The following is an 18,163-nucleotide window of genomic DNA, read 5'->3' on the forward strand; positions in this document are numbered from 1 at the left end:
CAGGTGGCCTATACAGCTCATTTTGAAGTTAGCTCTCCTAAGCTTACGCAGCGGTCTTGAAGAATATTAATATAGTGTAATGCACCAAAGTACCCTTAGGGTGTTCACCTGCCATGGAATTTAATTTATTTTATATCTCATCTAATAGCCTGAATCTCCTCAATTAGGTAAATATAATGTGAAAATGTTTCCTTGTTTCTCTAAGGAGTTTAAAACCTGGAAGGTCATTCCCACAGAATTTCCTTCCTAGTACATAATTGGGTTGAAAATTGAGTCTCTGTGTGTTTCCTTCTCTTAAAGTGAATGCTGAAAGTGCAGAATGTGATTGATCCACCTCCATATGCTGTGACGGAACAACTGTTGTGTAGATGGGCAAAAGGCATGAATATTGCAGAGAATTCAGCAAGGTATTATATTAAGGCTCTCTTGGATTGAGAGACAGGTTGCAAGAAGACACCCCCATATTTTCAGCAGGCTACCGCACATGTGTAATAAGCTAAGTGGCATTGCTGCATGGATATGTACAGAGGTTGTGTGGCAAAGACTGTAACTTTCATATAATTATGCCTATTGACTGGTGTTTAGATGAAGGTTATATCTTGTGGGGGACATAGCCAGAGAAAGATGGCTGTACAGTATTTGGTGGAATGAAACATAGAGGAAAAGGAAGAGCTCCATCTATTGGTACAGAAAGAAATATATTACAAAGGATTCAACTCTCATCACTATTTCTGCATTTCCATTTTCAGATCTGAGGTACTTCAAAATAAACAGAAGAGTTGAGAAGCAGGAACAATTGCTACACTACTTTCCTAAGTACTCATTTCCTGCAACTGTATCCTCAAAGTCCTGTTGTCCAGAGCACTAGAATCTGGAGCAGTTTGAGCAAAGTCTTTCCACAGTCTCCCCATGATATACTCTCCCAATCCCAATTCCTTCCTTTATTTCTAGCCAATTTCTTTCATTAAAAATTGTCTGTTTGCTCTTTTCATCCACCCGCACAATCTTACAGATGCCTAAACCTTAAATTTTGGATTGCACCCAGAGCTTTTTTCCAGGGGTGCTAAAGCGTATGCAGTACCGACACCTCTTTTTCTGTTGTTAAAAAGTGTGGCACTTACAACAACTTCATGGTGAGTACTGGCACCTATTTTTCTAGAGAGAAAAAGCACTGACTGCACCTGAACATGGAAATGAATAACACAAGACCAGACCACACACGATACATTCCCTGGAATGCTGCCAAAACCCATGTAAAGGACCAATGTCGCATGGCAGTCCCCACTCTCAATGCCTCCAGCCCACATTTCTGGCAGCAGCCAGAAGGCACAGAGATTCTCCATATAGTGGCAGCCATAGGGACAGCAGAGGAAATGGTTGAAAACAAACTATCAAGTGGGGTTTCTCCTGTGCGTTCTTTTGAACCCAATCCCCACCTGGACTATTGCTAAGAATGTTTTTTGCCTTAGCTCATTCAAACATTTTTTAGCATGCACACATGCTAGAATATTGTTATAAACATATTCGCAGATGTATAATTGCCACTCCCAATTGCCATTTCAAAGTCTATTTCAGTTTGCATGGAAAAGCCATGTGACATTATTCTCCCTTTGGTCCAAGATGGTGTAGTGGTGAGAGTGTTGGACTGGGATCTGTGAAACCAGAGTTCAAATCCCAACTGAGCCATGAGACTCATTGGATGACCTTGGGCCACACACTATTGCTCAGTCTAAACTACCCCACAGGGTTGTTGTGAGGATGAAATGAAGACCAAATGAGAATGAAATATACACTACCTTGAGCCCCTCAAACGAAAGGTGATATACAAATGTAAGAATGAACATGGAGAAAGAGAGAGAACAACTAACCTTTGAGACTTGCTTTATGTAGCAGGAACCAAAAATAAAATAAGCAGGGATGGTGGAGGGAGAAGTGGAGAAACTGCACCAGAGCAAGAGAGGGCAAAAACCCACAGGCGAGTTTTAAGAAGTAGATGTGCTTCAAGTATGACATTCTGGTACAGAGGAAATTGAATCCATCTATTCTTGATAAAGGTGGCTTCATTATTCAACTTTGCTTCACAATGACACTTATGAAAGATGAAGCCATCCCTATCTCATGAAGATAAATTCATGATCGGTGGTATCATTTTAGTATATTCCCTTTATAAAGAAAATCTTCTTAACAGATGGCAGGGGGGGATCGTATTTTTAACTTCAGTGCTACATGAAGAAGGGGGAAATGATTCATAAATAATTGAGGGGTGATATCTGGGGTGAATGTATACAGTGCCCCAGTGCAAAGGAGGATCATATAATTGTGTTATAACAGAAGTAGGAAGCCAGTGGGCCACCAGTTAGTGTTAGACTCCAACTCCTATCAGTCTCAACCAGGATAGACAAGGTCAGGAATGATGATAGTTATGGTTCAGAAACATTTGGAGGGGCAGAGGCTTAAAATTAGGTTTGCTGCTCTTCAGCTTTAGCAGTGTGGGCTCACATTAACTGTTGCTATGCAGGCTGAGTAATTTTCTCCTCACTAGATTTGCTCACTTTGCGAATGTTAAGAAAGCTGCAAAGCACTCCATTCCTTAAGCTGCCCGTTGTGGTGGATCCTTTCTAGTCTCCAGCCACTTTAGCTCTTCTCTGTACCCACAAAACCACCACTGTAAGTGCAGAACTGCAGGGCCACCTTCGGGGACCAAGTGTGATTTTTTGCCCAATTTTTGCTCATCCTTTCTGAATGCAAAATATGTGTTTATTAGGAGAAAATTACACTGTTTTCAAGACTATGTTTTTAAAAGAAAATGCTGCAGAAATGTAGAAAACTAAACTTGGAATTAGAAAATTGAGACAACTGAAATCAACAGGTTTGCAAATCCCTGTCCTTGATCTCCCCAATTTGTACATGTGTGAAATGATATATCTGCCCCTGTAAAAAACATATGCACTACCACAGAGGGTGTGGCAGGCAAGAGTGATCTAGAAAAAGGAAGAGGCCTTGAACTGAATCCTCCATCCCTATTTTTCCTGTAATGATCATTGCAAGGCAGGATAGGGGAGTCAGAAAGCATTTTCCACCCGTGAGGCTGAAATTGATTTTGAGCCTCTCCTGCACTATATGAATGCCTGATCATGGCCCATGCAGAATAGAAAGCAGAGAAAAGAGGCATTTCTCATTCAGACCAATGTAGGTTTTACATTGACATTTAACCTGATTCGAGCAAGAAAGGCTGTTTCAAGAGGCTAGCTTGCATAATGGATGTCAAATTCTCTCTCCTCTCTGTGACATCCTACATTAGGAGGGGGATATGGCTGTAGAATGTGGCCTCCTTCCTTCTTCGCTCTGTGCAAGGCTAGTGTAGCCAGGCATGTGCTAGGCAGCATAGATGATCAAGCTGTTCTATCCTTGTATGCCAAACAAAAAGATTCATATGTCTTATCTAAGTGGGCTACACAGAGATGGTTCAGTGTTTGCCTGTGTCTTCATTATACCTTTTTCAAAGTTTTGCAATGTAGCCATTAAAATCTGTTTCAGGCTGAAACTTGGCACACCATTATATGAAGCATACAAAGCAAGGAAAAATGGATTTAATTTCCTGCAAATTATTGCAGCCTGCCCCTGTTCAGGAGAAAGGAATATGTTCGCTTGCTTTGATTCCACATGCATAAGCAGTTAATGGAAATTTCTTCTTCTTGGTCTACAATCTGCACATTTTATAAGCTGGTGCTGTCGTGAGCTATACAACCAAGCATTTAAAATATACACACAGCGAAAACCCTACAGCTCTATGCATATATGATCAAACAGAAGTTGCATCCTTGCAAGTAAATGAGAGTTATGTTGACAGACTAAGAACAGATTAAACTTGATTAGAGATTCTCAAACTTCATAAAAGTGAAGGCCCACGAGTAAACTGATATTGCAAACATATAGACTGAGATTCCAGTGGATTTTACCAGCTACTTGCAGGTTCAAGGGTGATCTAGCTGTTGTCAGAATCGGGTCTTTTACAGGTCTTCTAACCCCATATAAGTTAGAAACCAGAAAGACTCATGCAGAGTACTTCTGCACACCCAGAATGGAGCATGTGAGAATTTCCCCTTAAAGTTTCCACTATTTAACCAAAATTTCTAACTCTCAGTGGTTGCAAGTTGTTGTGGGGGTATTTTGTTTTTTTAATCTGAGAAGCAGGACAGGTCATGGAAAGGTCTCCACACTGAAGTCAGTTAAATTGCGACTTCAGCATACCGAGGGAGAACGGGATGCATACATCCTATTATAACAAACATTATAAAAATGTTGGAAGTAACAACACAGGCTTAAGTAAAAGGTAAAGGTAACCCTAGACAGACTCTAGGGTTGTGCGCTCATCTCACTCTAGAGGCCGGGAGCCAGCGCTGTCCGGAGACACTTCCAGGTCACGTGGCCAGCATGACAAGCTGCATCTGGCGAGCCACCACAGCACACAGAACGACATTTACCTTCCCGCTGGTAAGCGGTCCCTATTTATCTACTTGCGCCCGGGGGTGCTTTCGAACTGCTAGGTTGGCAGGCGCTGGGACCGAACGACGGGAGCGCACCCCGCCGCGGAGATTCGAACTGCCGACCATGCGATCGGCAAGTCCTAGGCGCTGAGGTTTTACCCACAGCGCCACCTGCGTCCCTTAAGTACTGGCTTAAGTACTGTTTGTGAATTGCCAGTTAAGGGAGGGAAAGAATGTATAGTGTGGTTTCCCTGAGGGTCCAGCTTCCATAGATTGCAAAGGACACGTACAGGCAGGACAGCAAATGCACTGGGCTAAATCATCCAGCTGGGCAACTGGCAATTGAGACTTTGCCTCTTTGATTCATGCCTTGGTATCTTCTAGATTAGATTCTTCTAATAGCCTCTACATAGGACTGCCTTTGAAGACGGTTCAAAAAGTACAGCTGACCCAGGATTCAGCAGTCAGGGTAAGATTGTAAGGACCACATTACATATATCCTTGAAGAGTTGTAGAGGTTACCTGTTGCTTTCTGGACAAAATTCCAAGTGCTAACCTGAATTCTCAAAGCTCTTTACACATACTAGGTCCTGCTTATTTGAAGAAAGACCTCCTTTCATAGATAGGATCTGCCCATGTGATGCCCACCTAGCGGAAACTCTAGCTCACATGGCCCTTAATTATAAAATATATGATGGTCTCCACCAACAATTCTTAGACATGGAAACTAGAGACAGAGGTTATACGCTTCTTATTACAGGGGAGAGACCAGGAGCTCACCAAGACAGTAGCCAAGTTCCTCTATTTGATTTTCTGCCGCCGAAGTACACTAGAGGACCCCTGCCCTTGCTGGTGTCCCACAGAGGTGAAACAGATGGCTCGCCTCTTCTTCCCTTTGGCAAATGACTGTACTGTTGAAATGGCGACAAGATCGCATTGGCCTGTTTATTCTGAATGTTTGTAAGTGATGCCAATAAAGGTTTGATGATGACCTTCTTTCATGGGATACTAAAGAGGCTCTTTAGCAAGTACCCTTGCCACACAAGACTCCAGCTTGCCTATACACATCCCTCTCTATCTTTACAAAGCAGGCAAACCCTGTTATATTTTGGAAGGAATTTGCCTTGGCAGATGCTGTGCTTAAACGATGGGTTAGATGCTGCACTTAAACGAGACTGTTGCTTTAGCCTAGTAACCACTTTCTCTACAGCAGGTTTATTACAATCAATGAGTTCTCTCAGAGGTGCCGGATTATAAACAACATAAGATCCGCATCTGGTATAGTAAACAAACATAGCTGTTCCTGAAGTTAGTTTTAATCTTTCTTCCCCCACATCTGTTTTTATGTGTGTGTGTTTTATGTATAAAAAAGGGAGGGCACACTTCTGAAATAAAGGCAGGTGTCATTCATTTAACAACAAAGCAGTACTTTCTGTTAGATCAAGTTGCTACCTATCTCTATATCCTTACATAAATGAAGTAATTCAGAGATTTCGACTCTACATACACCGTACAATTAAATCACACACACCCCTCCCAAAGAATCATAAGAACTGTAGTTTGTCAAAGGTGCTGGGAACTGTAGCTCTATGAAGAGTAAGCTATAATTCCCATGATTCTTTTGCGGAGATGCTTTAATTGTCTGGTGTTCATGCAGCCTTTGTTATCAGTTTATTATTAAAACAGTTTCTAAGGCATTTGCACAACTTTGAAAACATAATACATGCAAAAGTTGGATAGCACATTGGAATGCATTAGGGAGGGCCAGGGGGAATTCAATGAGACAAAACTTATTTTTCCAGCTCTTCACACCAGGGTTTATGGTGCTTGCAAGGGATACTATAAATGTCTAGACGGGGTATTTTTAGCATTCACAGTCATTGTAGAAAAAGAAGAGTCTAGGAATAAAACATTAAAGCAAACTCTCAGTACAATGGAACAGGTTTTATCTTTTAGTGAGTAACAAAAGGTGCCTGGTGAATAGTATTTTGAGAAGAAGGGCCCTCTGCATAAATCAACCAGGCATCAACCTAACTAGAGTAGAATGGGCACATATCTACTGTCGGTCCTGTTCAGTTCATGTAAGGCGGGGGTGGCTAACTTGTGGCCCTGCAAACTATGCTGAGCTATCAATCTTACCATCCCTAACTGGCTGGGGTCACCCATACAGCTGCCATCCCTGATATTCAAGGATTACATTAAAGAAGGGGAGGACTGAACCCTAACACACTCAAAAAAGTTACACAAGCTGCTTTGGGAGGAAGTGATTGGAAGATGTTAGAGCTGTGAGTAAAGGAGGCAAGGGGAACACTTTTCAGCCTCAGGGCCACATTCCCTTCTGGGCAACCTTCTAAGAGCCAGGAGTGGGTAGGGCCAGAGGCAAAAGCAGGCAGAGCAACTAATGTACATTTTGTTTTTATGGTACACCACACCTTTTCTGCACCCACCCTCCTCACTATCTTCCACTCCAGCTAAGAGGCCTCACCACTTCTCACTCCCCACTCCCTTCGCACCTCTCTGCCTTCTGCTTCCTCCTGCAATGGCAGCGGGAATCAAGCAAGCATACACAGAGTGGCTGCTTCTCTGCCGGCTTGCCTCATTAAAGCCTTTCGCAACAGTGCTGTGCATAATATGCTGGGAGTTGGGGCAGGGCAGCCCAGAACAACAGTAAGCACATGCTATTATCGCTACTGGGATACCAGCTCCGAAGTATGGTAATGGTGGGACAATTTAGGGGGCACCCCCAGTACCTGTTTTCTTTCTGTTTGTTTCCTCACTCTGCCTAATGGTAAGCTTAGGTCATTTGCTTGATCTAGTCCAGTTTCACTTGGGGATGATTTCCACTGGAGAAACTGTGAGCAGCAAAAATATTAAAGGTCAATTGGGTTTATCTTATTCTGTTTATTTCAACAGGAGAATAATTCACTGCTGACATCTCTTAAGGCTCTGGAATGCAGAAAATGCTTGATGAACTACATTCCTTTGCAATTCACTCTTCAGTTATGTTTGTATAATTGGACTTAAAACCTGACCCAGATGATTCAGTAGCTCACATTATTAGGTCCTGATCTTCAGGGAACTGAGCCTAATTGTACTCTATGGACTTTGCAGTGTCTGCCATCGTAGTAACAGCGTCCTTGCAACAACACAGGGTACCCACACATACCGGCAATGATGTCAGAGCAGAACAAGGGTTGCAGATGCCATGGGACATCCCAAACATCGGGCCACACAACAGCCAACCAACTAGGCTTGCCAACTGATCAGAAAAACAGACAGCTTGCACCTGTGCTTTTCACAGTGGATCAATATGCATAACTCAGTTTGTTAATCTTTCTATACATTAAGTTAAAGGCACAGCCTGTGACCAACTAAGATGGACCTACCGCTCAGGCCCTAATTATGCTACTACTCCTAATTCTCTCCCTGGTTCCACCCCTTCTTTTGGTTCCTGTCTGTTCCTTCAACTTCATCCCCATACTAAGGAATCTGCTTCTTCCCCTTTCTTCAGCTCACTTCTACCCTTCTGGAGGCCCAAGATCTTAAGAGGAGAACAATCCCAGCCATCTTGGGCATTACAAGTTTAAACGGTCCTGTCTTTAGAAATATAACGATACAAAGCCCTGAGCTGATAGTTACAAAAAGCACACCTGTAGCTTTGTAAGATGTTTTGTGGATTCGTTTATATAAAAAAAATTGAGAAAATAAACATTCATACATACATAGTCATACGTGCATACATTCTATCCCCAATTCACTATTCCTGTCCTATACAGTCGAATTTGCTTATCAGCTGAACCAAGTTGGCTCAAATATCCTGACTAAAGGAGAGCAACCTATTTCTGGTTTCTAAATCAACCATACATCAGATATCATTGTTATTAATTAAATTTGTATACTGTCCTTCAGCCAAAGATCTCAGGGCAGTTCACAGCACAAAAATACAGAATAAAACCACAAGATACATAATATAAACAAGAAAAAGAACAAAGCAAACTAATAAACCCCCCCTTCACAAACACATTTAAAAGGACATAGACTGTTAGTCATCATTTTAAGAACGTCATTTCCCTTGAGCACATGTTGATATCTGTCTTTTAACAGTGTAACTCTAGTCCTACTCAGAAGTAAATACTGTTGTGCTCAGTGGAACTTTCAGGTGTTTGTGGAACTGTGGTCGCAAAGTATACCTGACAATTTAACTCAGGAGGAAAATGGTTTCCTGTAATTGTCTTGTTTATTTAAAAACACACATGCACAATTAAAGTAACTCCTGAGTTTTCACTCTTCCGGCACACTTTTATAAGCACACTAAACAAAGCTGGGCATTTTATCCGCTATCTGCTATGGGTGGTTGCATATAATCCTATAATTTCCAGTGAAATAATTAGAGGTTTAATTTTCCATTTCTTTCCACTGTGAGATGGCGTGTGGCTCTGAATGCTCACTCATGTCCGCATGGGTACACAGTTGGCATATGCATTGCTGTGAACCCAATACTTGCATCGTCTCTTTATGATTGGTTTTTTTAAAAAAACAGAACCTCAAAACAATTCCAAACAGTATTTAAAACCTACTGAATAATTTATCTTTCCTACTAAGTTTTAGTTTCCTAAAGAGTTCTTAATGGAAATGCCACTTATTCAATAATATATTTTACTGCTTGATTCAGAAATCTTTCAGTCCGAGGTTTAGAAACCATCCCAGTGTATCCTCCAGATTCCAGAACAAGATTGATTCCAGATGAGCTGTTTCTTGAGCATTCATTATGATTTGTTTCCACAAAGTTTGTGGGGAGGATAGACAATGTTGTTCTGATTTTTATTTTATTTTTGTGGAGAGGTTAGATGATGTTGTGCTAAGTGATTGTTATCTTGCACTTTCCAATGCATTGCCCCATAACTTTTCTGATCACAAAATGTCTGCTTGCAAGGTGGGGGTAGTGGGTTTGTTGCATAGCAGCACCAATTCTGTTTGAGTTTCACCTGAATTTGCCAGCATGTGATTGAATCCCACCTGAAAAAAGGGACAGCCTGGAAGCTCCCTGAGAGATGGTGGAGGGTCACTCACCAAACCTAGTGGAATGGAGCTTCAGCAATCGTCTCCTGGAGACATCAGGTGGAAGGGAGAGGCAGCAAGGACTTCAGGGCCTCTTGGACACAATAGCAGAGCCAATGTGGTGCTCCCACTGGTGCAACCATACACAGCTTTAACCTCATTGCTGCATCTCCCCTTTCTGGAAGCAGTAGCAATACTATTGCAGGAAGGCCATTGCTTTAGCTCTGCTCCACCAACTGAGTCATTTCTGCTCACATCATTGAATCATCATAGAAATGACTAACTCACATTAAGAAAATGCAAACCACCAAATGGAAAAGGTCTTCCAGAGATACCTGATGCCTGTTGAATCTCTGCTGGAAGAGAGTTCCCCAGAATGGGAGCAGCACCACTAAATACCTGTCTTCTAGTTCAGGCCAGCTGGACCTCTGCAACATAGGAGGATACCAAACAGAGCTCCTCTGGATGTTCTCAGGAACTGGGCTGAGATATAAGGCCTCCGGCAGTCCTTATATCCTAGGCCCAGTTTTTTCAGGACTTTGTATATGAATACAAGAACTTTGTAGAAAGTAAAAAGGAAACCTAGGATGGATTGTTGGAAATGCCAGCAGCTAGGTAGGAGGAAAGCAAACATTTGAACAGACCTTACCAGAGCTCATTTATCCTGAAGCAATCCTTTATGTTGTTAACATTATACCGCTGTTATAAAGAGGCGCCAACAATGGTCATTATCCTCCAATAATAACATTTTTTATCAGTATGCTGCAATGCCTTTCTACAAAGTAGGGCCACTCACCCCCTCTAAAATTTGACAAAAGGAGTACTGTCAAGATAAATGTTTGAAAAGGTTAGTGATGTAAACTTCCTGCTGTAATCCTTCTGAGATTGTCAGTAGTGTGTGTGTGTGTGTGTGTGTGTGTACGCACGCACGCACGCGCAACATGTTGTTTACTATTAGGCTTGTTTGATCTATTTGTTCAGACTGGAAAGCTGTTCCTTGGCATCCCGCTGTGTTTTGTAAACAGCCCCAGCAACAAACAAGGTTTTAAATGAAATCTGTGTGTAATCAGAAGACTCCTATGCATCTTATCAGTTCTCCTCAAATATCCAGGTACCTTCCTGATCAACTCGTACATTTATCAACTTTACAATGAGATATTCCATCAGTTCCTTTCAGGTTCTTTTGTCATAAGGCTGACAGATTACTACAGCCCGACTTTGCACATGAGAAGAACTATTATATGTCCTGTGGAGGGGACAGGGGATAGGGGATAAACTGAACTCAGTTCACATATATGTAATACACACTTTTCCAAACAAAAGGCAGACTGAAACACAGCCATCCTTTGAAATTCACACTTCTCTGAATTTTGCAATGAGTTCTCCAGCCAAGTAATGTGTGCAAAAATTCATGTATTGACTAAAGTAACATACCAAAAAAACATATTAAGGCAAACTGCTTTGCAAAAAAAAAAAAGTTAATTAGGTGACTCTAATTGTTCAGCCTAGTAATGAAATAATGTTTTCAGGTGACTGAACCACACCGGAAAATAGTGACCATCTGAAAGCGCCCTTAGCTCACATGGGAGTAAGTGAAGTCTTTGTGCCCCTCTTTAGATATATGCTTGCTGACCAGGTTCAAAAGACATAGTAGTTGGGGCAGTGGTGTTGCTAACATTTTCAAATTCTATACATTCATTCATTCATTCAACTGAACTAGCCACTAAGATGCTTTAGATTAGGCACTAAAGCGAAAGGGAAAGAGGACCCCTGACCGTTAGCTCCAGTCGCGGATGACTCTGGGGTTGTAGCACTCATCTCGCTTTATTGGCCAAGGGAGCCGGCGTACAGCTTTCGGGTCATGTGGCCAGCATGTCTAAGCCACTTCTGGTGAACCAGAACAGCGCATGGAAACGCTGTTTACCTTCCCGCTGGAGCGGTACCTATTTATCTACTTGCACTTCGTGCTTTCGAACTGCTAGGTTGGCAGGAGCAGGGACTGAGCAACAGGAGCTCACCCTGTAATGGGGATTCGAACCACTGACTTTCTGATCAGCAAGTCCTAGGCTCTGTGGTTTAACCCACAGTGCCACCCGCATCCCAAGATTAGGCACTAGAGCCCTTTTATGCCAAGCCGGCAGCTTTACTTTAACTGAGGTTAAGATTTTACTATGTTGCCTTCCTACACAGAAGAAAGGCAACATTTTTTGTTTACAATATTTCCCAAGAATGCACTGGCTTTGGGATTCTCTCACTTCCTTGACAGTCAGAGGTATACATTTGCTGGATGCAACTTGATTTAGGAAAAGAGCACCCTCTATCTGTAGCACTTTCTGCAGTCCATTCAACCTGCAACATACTCAGGAAAACACAACCTTTGCTACAGCTCATAACGTACAAACCGAGAATTCCAGAAGAAAATCACAGATTGGGAGAGCCTAGTCGGAAAATAAATAAAAGGGCTCAGATAAGGTGGTCTCGGCTTGCTTTTAAGAGTTGATCATACCAGCAGCAGAACCCTCCTTGTATGATACATTCTTCATTTCCCTACAAACCTGCTGCAAAACTGACATTTGTCAGCCAGCAATGTTTGCAATGAAAATGTATTTATAAGCTTTCCAAGCCCATTATAGGCCAAGCATATCTGATTTAAGATTCGCTAATCTTGTTCAGAATGGCAAAAACTCATTTTCTGCACAGGAAGTTGCTGCACAGTAGCAAAGTCTGCAGGGAAAGTCAGTATTTAAATTGATGAGGTAGGTTATGAATTAAATGTTGAGGCTCCGATGCTCTTAGGCGTTCACATGGCGGCTTGTGGGAGTGTGGATTGTGTATGAATTGGCACCTCCAAGGTGGAGCTGCTGCCAAATTACAGGGTGGTCGTGGGTCCTTTCACAGGTTGTCAGGATGATCAGATCAGGGATGGATGGATCTGCCCATTTTGGTTTCTTTCCATTTCTCATTTTCCAAATATTAAATTCAGTTTGCCACATTTCTGAATCAGGTTGCTTTTTTTTTCTTTATGTGTTCATGAAAATTCATCGCAACACGCCTATCCTCTTTTGGCAGTACCAGTTCGTGCAACCGGCTCTGTCATGCAATCCCAGCTGGTTGCAAGCATTGCATTATGCAACAGTGGCTTTTTGATCCCTATACCAACATGTCATGCTAAATTTTAAATGGTGGGAAATAACTGTATGCCAGAATAGTGTCCCAAATTTCAGCACATGGAATTGCAATGCAAAATTTCTACAATTTCCCATGTTAATGGGTTTGCAAATGGACTATTTTTCTGGAAATAATTAAAACAGAAATGAATGCTAGCCTTTCACTAGATTCTACTAGATTTCCGGAAGTGGCTTTTACAAGGTGTAAGACTTTCACATAAAACACAAAAATACTCAGGTAAAGAGACAGCAGGAAAACAGAATAAAGTGCTGTCTGGATGCAGCCTAAGTCTACAAATTATCATGAATGAGTACAGCCACAAGGCAACAGAAGTTTAGGATCAGAGTTTCCTTCTCCTAGATGGTCTACCTTCCCCTGTCATGGTACATAATGACTGCATAGTGTATGAATTTGGGGAATGCATGCTAGAGCATATTCCTGGTTCCAGTTTTTTGCAGATTCTTGAGCAAAATACTCTCAAGAGCCATCTCCCTGAGTTGCCCCTCTTCCTTCCTACTATTGCCATGCCCTCTTTGCTTGCTTCCCACTCTGGGCCCATTCAGCACCAGCACATGGAGCTAGAGGACAAGGCATGCAAAACCTACTACAGTGGTACCTTGGGTTACATACGCTTCAGGTTACAGACTCCGCTAACCCAGAATTAGTACCTCTGGTTAAGAACTTTGCTTCAGGATGAGAACAGAAATCGTGCTCCGGTGGCACGGCGGCAGCAGGAGGCCCCATTAGCTAAAGTGGTGCTTCAGGGTAAGAACAGTTTCAGGTTAAGAACGGACCTCTGGAACGAATTAAGTACTTAACCCGAGGTACCACTGTACTCCTTCTCCTTACTGCCTTTTCAGAGAGGGCAGGTGAACAAGAAGCAATAGCAAGGAGGATGAGGGGCAGAGGAGACCCTGGAAATGGGCAGTACTGACCACAGCAGATGCCCAGCAACACGAACTCTGGCACCAGTCCCACTACGAATGTGGAATTGCATAACTCTTACTACTACCAGGAGCTATGCTGCTGCTTAGCATTGTACTTAGCCTCCTCCAGGGTTACACTGGGGGCATGATCATAGGATGCATCATCTTTTGTGGGCCTCAAGAAATTGGGGGTGAGCAATCTCTTTGTACCTTCAGTTCAACAGCTTGCTTGTGGAGAAAGGCGACAGCGCCAAGAGAGTTGTGGCTGCCTGCTTTTCTGCTGTTGCAAAGTCACCGCTGGCCGCGCCGTCCTTTTCTTTTACCCTGCTGACTCCCAGTGCCTTAGAGCAGGTGAGAACACCAGAATCAATCTGTAATTATAAGAAAATTTACACTTTCCCCAGGAGTTAATATACTTTATTCTAGGCAGTTTTATGGGAGGCAGCAAAGCTTATCCTGAAGCTGATGGTCATAACAATGAAATAATAGTATAATTTTTCCTGCTCGAAATATGGCTTTTAAGAAAATTACATTAAGAGAAAGAGCTGCTCTAGGACCTCATAAGGAAGGTACTTAAAGAGCCATTATCTGTGGAATTCTGGGGAAGTGTCAGGTTCATTTACTATTTGAACTGTATAAAATTCCAAAATATCTTTCTTTTGAGCTATTGCCCACCCTCTTCCACATGGGGTTAGTGAAACATTATTTCATTTTCACTGTTCTTAGGAGACATATTTTGTTTGGGAGATGGCAGCTTCAGAACGCAGACTGCTATAGGCTCATTCAGGCAGAGTGCCTTGGCATCGCTGGAGTTAAAGCACTTTCCATAAATGCATCCTGGCATCTACATAAATAAACACATTAGTTTTCCAAAGGCTTCTGTTTTCATCACAAAGGGAAAACTTCACATTCAAATGAATATATATATATACATATACATATATATGCACTATTATAAGCATAATTGGAGCGTACAGTGCAATTATAAATTGAAATTTTTGCTCCCATAGCTGTGTGCCCAACTAAGCAGCCAATTTCACATGGAAAATACCAGCATGATGAGTCTTTAAAAATAATAATAATAATAATAGTTCATAATAAGGTAAACCAAGAGGTTCGGGACTTGATATTCAAAATGACTGAAAATCTGCTAGGCAGTGTATATTGCACTTCAATTTCCGTGGATTTATCAGGACAGGAAAGGAAGCTACAGACACACCAGATTAGTCACTGTCCCAAGGGAATTTCTATTCCCACCTATAGCATTTTCATAAAATGTGTACCATATTAAGCTCATCCATTTCGCCAAGGTGCTGAGTAAGTAGAACAGGGTGCTGTGGTTGCTTAGCAACATGCTTTTCCTTCTTCCTTAACATAGGGGGTGTCTGAGGTGGGGCTGCTTATTTGAAACTGACATTAGCAACTCTGAGAGCACGCAGCCTCTGGTTGCTTGGGATCCCTTGAAGAACTAGTGCTGTGTTGGCAAGCATCTTCTACAAATACATATTGATCTCTTCTTCAGCTGGCCTCTTTTGAGTGAGCAAAATATACCTATATTGTCCATGCTATTTGTCTCTTGCACAGAAGCAAGCACCACCCTGTCTCTGAAATATGTTGCCCCAATTCACTGATTAAGTTACCAGCACCAGCTAAGTCAACCAGGTCCTTCCATTGTCTTCCACAGGGCTAAATGTCATATCTCTACAGGTATTTGCTGATGAGAGGTGGAAGTGCTTATGTGAAAGCCATTTTCTGTGTTGGAGTGAATTTTGAGTTTGAATTTCACACAAGTGGCTTTATGCTTGAAAACTGGGCAAGCTGCTGAAGACTTTACTATGTCAAAGACAACTGTGTAATTCAGTTGGGTTATTGGATTTTGGCCTAGCAAATGATCACAAATGTCTTTACAATATTGATATTTGTCTAACTGCAAGGTGCTAGATGCTGAGACATGAGCACCATCTGCACTAGACATCAGAAGCAGCATCATATCACTTTAAATAGTTGCAGCTTCCTCCAAAGAATCCTGGGAACTGTAGTTTATTAAGGATGCTGGGAGTTCTCAGAAGAACCCCAATTCCCTCGCAGAACAACAGTTCCTAGAGTGGTTTAACAATGAATTTCTCTTCCCAGAGAACTCTGGAAATTATAGTTCTACCAAATATGGACACCACCCTGCCCTAGATGGTTTTGGCCCAAGCTACTTGAAGAATGGTGTGCTGTCATGTCAACCTGCCCATTCCACGAGATCAACATCAGAAGCTTGGCTTAGGTGTCCACTTGTTAAGATTGCTGACCACCTGTAATAAAGTCTTCTCTGCTGTGGCACCTCTCTTGTGGAACTCTGTCCCTTTCAGAGTGTGACAGGCCTCATCTCTTGCAATGTTTAAGAGGGGATGGAAGACCCAGCTCCTCTCAGTGGCTTTTAGTGGGTAACATATCTGGAGAAACTGATTTTGTGTGGCTCTGGGTTTTAATGTTGCTTTGCTGTTTTATTCATTTGATTAATTTATGGAATAAAAGTTTCTTCTCCATCTGTCTTTTATGCATCATAATGCTTGTTTAAAAAATTAAACACAGTGTAAACTGCTTTGTAAAGAAGATTTCTGAAAAAGTAGGCATAAGTTTATTAAATAAATAATGAACAGTGGGAGAAGGCTTTTGTCCTGTTTGTTGGCTACTGTGGGCATCAGATGCTGTATTGTGTAGGCTTTTGGACTGACCCCCACGGGGCTCTTTTTACAATCTTTGGGATGTTTCAACATAAAGAAAGTTACCTTGATTCAGAGAACTGGGATTCATGACCTTCCTATTGATTTTATGGTTCTAATGTAAGCCATCTATCTTTGAGAAAGTAACATCTTATTTCATTAAGGGGAGGTAAAATTGCATCATCTTTGAAGACAAGCCTTCTGGTTACGACCCATACTTAGTTTCATCTGTGTTTGCATTCAAAGCAGTAAAATCTGAAACAAAAACACAGAGGAAAAATGCTCTGGAAAACTTTTTTTTAACACCTTAAAATCTGACTTCATCATCTGAGACAGCAGTAAACACATTTTTTATGGAAGGTTTCGAAGGCTATGAAAGAGAAGGACATAAAGTGCCCTAATAGATTTTGAGCAGAAATCCAACCTTTATTGGGGAACTTTAGTGTCCTCAATAACGACTTGTCATTTGTCTCATTAAGCTTGCCTAGAGATTTGTTCTGCCGGACAACATCTGCGGCCTTCTGGTTCATGGAAAATGGAAAAAAGTTACATGACTTGTCATGGCAATGCGATTGAGTGAATCAGTAATACTCTAAACTGCATTTCACAGGCCAGTGGCCTACAGCAGGCATCACTGACATGGCATCAACAGGCACACATGAGAATACAGAGGCCTCCCTGCCGCCCCCAGTTTCCTCTCCCCACCACACCCTCCAGATGAACTTCAAAGTGAAAACAGTATTCAGCTGTAGCCCATGGAACAGGCTGCAGTGTGTGCTTCATTGTGAGGGGTGTGTGGTGCCCACAACAGTTTCTCTAGTTTTCCTATGTGCGCACAGGGCCCAAAAGATTTGTGAACCTTGTCTGACAGAAGTCACTTCCAAAATGGAAGTGTGCCACGTCACCTATGCTCTGCATAGTGCCTAGAGCATGGCAGTGTTCCACAGCAGTCCCCTTCACAAAGCCTGAATGCATATCAGAGTTAAGGCAAGACAACTTCTTGAGGAAGCGAAAGAGCAAAGACGTCCTTATTGCAAATTTAGTACTCCATTTAGGTGGAGAATATTGAAGTATAATGCAGTGCATAAGACATAATGTGCCATATGGTATAGTGCAGCCTTGAAGAATTCCCATATGCTCACCCTCCTAGTCCTAACAAAGGCATCCCATGTGTTTGCAATAAGCTGGAATTAACTTTTTAAGTTCTTCCCATCCTCTTTTTCTTTTCTTTTCTTTTCTTTCCTTTTTAAAGAAGCCTCAGAAATCAAAATAAGATGAGAGAGAAAATGAATACAATAATGGATGAACTTTAAAGAAATAAATTTCAAGTCGTTTGAATCTATAATTTCACAACAGGATAGGTTTGTTGTATCTGATTCTTTAAAAGGAGGAAAAAGCCCATCTTCACTTAAATGCACTAACTATTCTATGGTTGGTTAAAAGCCATTTTTGCAGTCGCAGATGGTGTCAGCTGTGATAAGACCTCCTGCAACAGAGATCAATAAAGCTTACTTTAATAGCACTTTTTTTCTTACCCGAGAACCTCCAAAATTATTTTGCGCCACAATGATCGCTATTGGGTGGGAAATAAAAGGAAGCTGAAATCTATCAAAGTTTTCTTAGCAAGGAGGATTAGTTCAGAACGACACAGCATGATAGCTAAAGTTCTCTATCAGCACAAGACTGGTGTGCAGAGAAAGACTCTGATAGTGATGTGGGTTTTTTTTTTCCTTTTTTCATTTCAGGGGCAAGAGACCTTGATTCTTTTAATGAAGAAACAAAGGAACAAAAAAATAGATACACACTGTTTTCA

At 41.8% G+C, this 18,163-nt stretch overlaps 1 long non-coding RNA gene across 4 annotated transcripts in view; it reads right to left on the minus strand.

Moving 5' to 3' along the window:
* Positions 1–18,163, minus strand: part of LOC309529106 — a 239,630-nt gene that overhangs the window by 205,936 nt on the left and 15,531 nt on the right. For all 4 annotated transcript variants that reach the window (XR_014218078.1, XR_014218079.1, XR_014218080.1 and 1 more), the window contains exon 2: positions 13,850–14,010. This is a non-coding gene — a long non-coding RNA (uncharacterized lncRNA). The remainder of the gene's footprint in view (positions 1–13,849; positions 14,011–18,163) is intronic.

Source organism: Podarcis vaucheri (assembly GCF_965113315.1).
Source record: "Podarcis vaucheri genome assembly, chromosome: 3".
NCBI classification, from domain to species: domain Eukaryota; kingdom Metazoa; phylum Chordata; class Lepidosauria; order Squamata; family Lacertidae; genus Podarcis; species Podarcis vaucheri.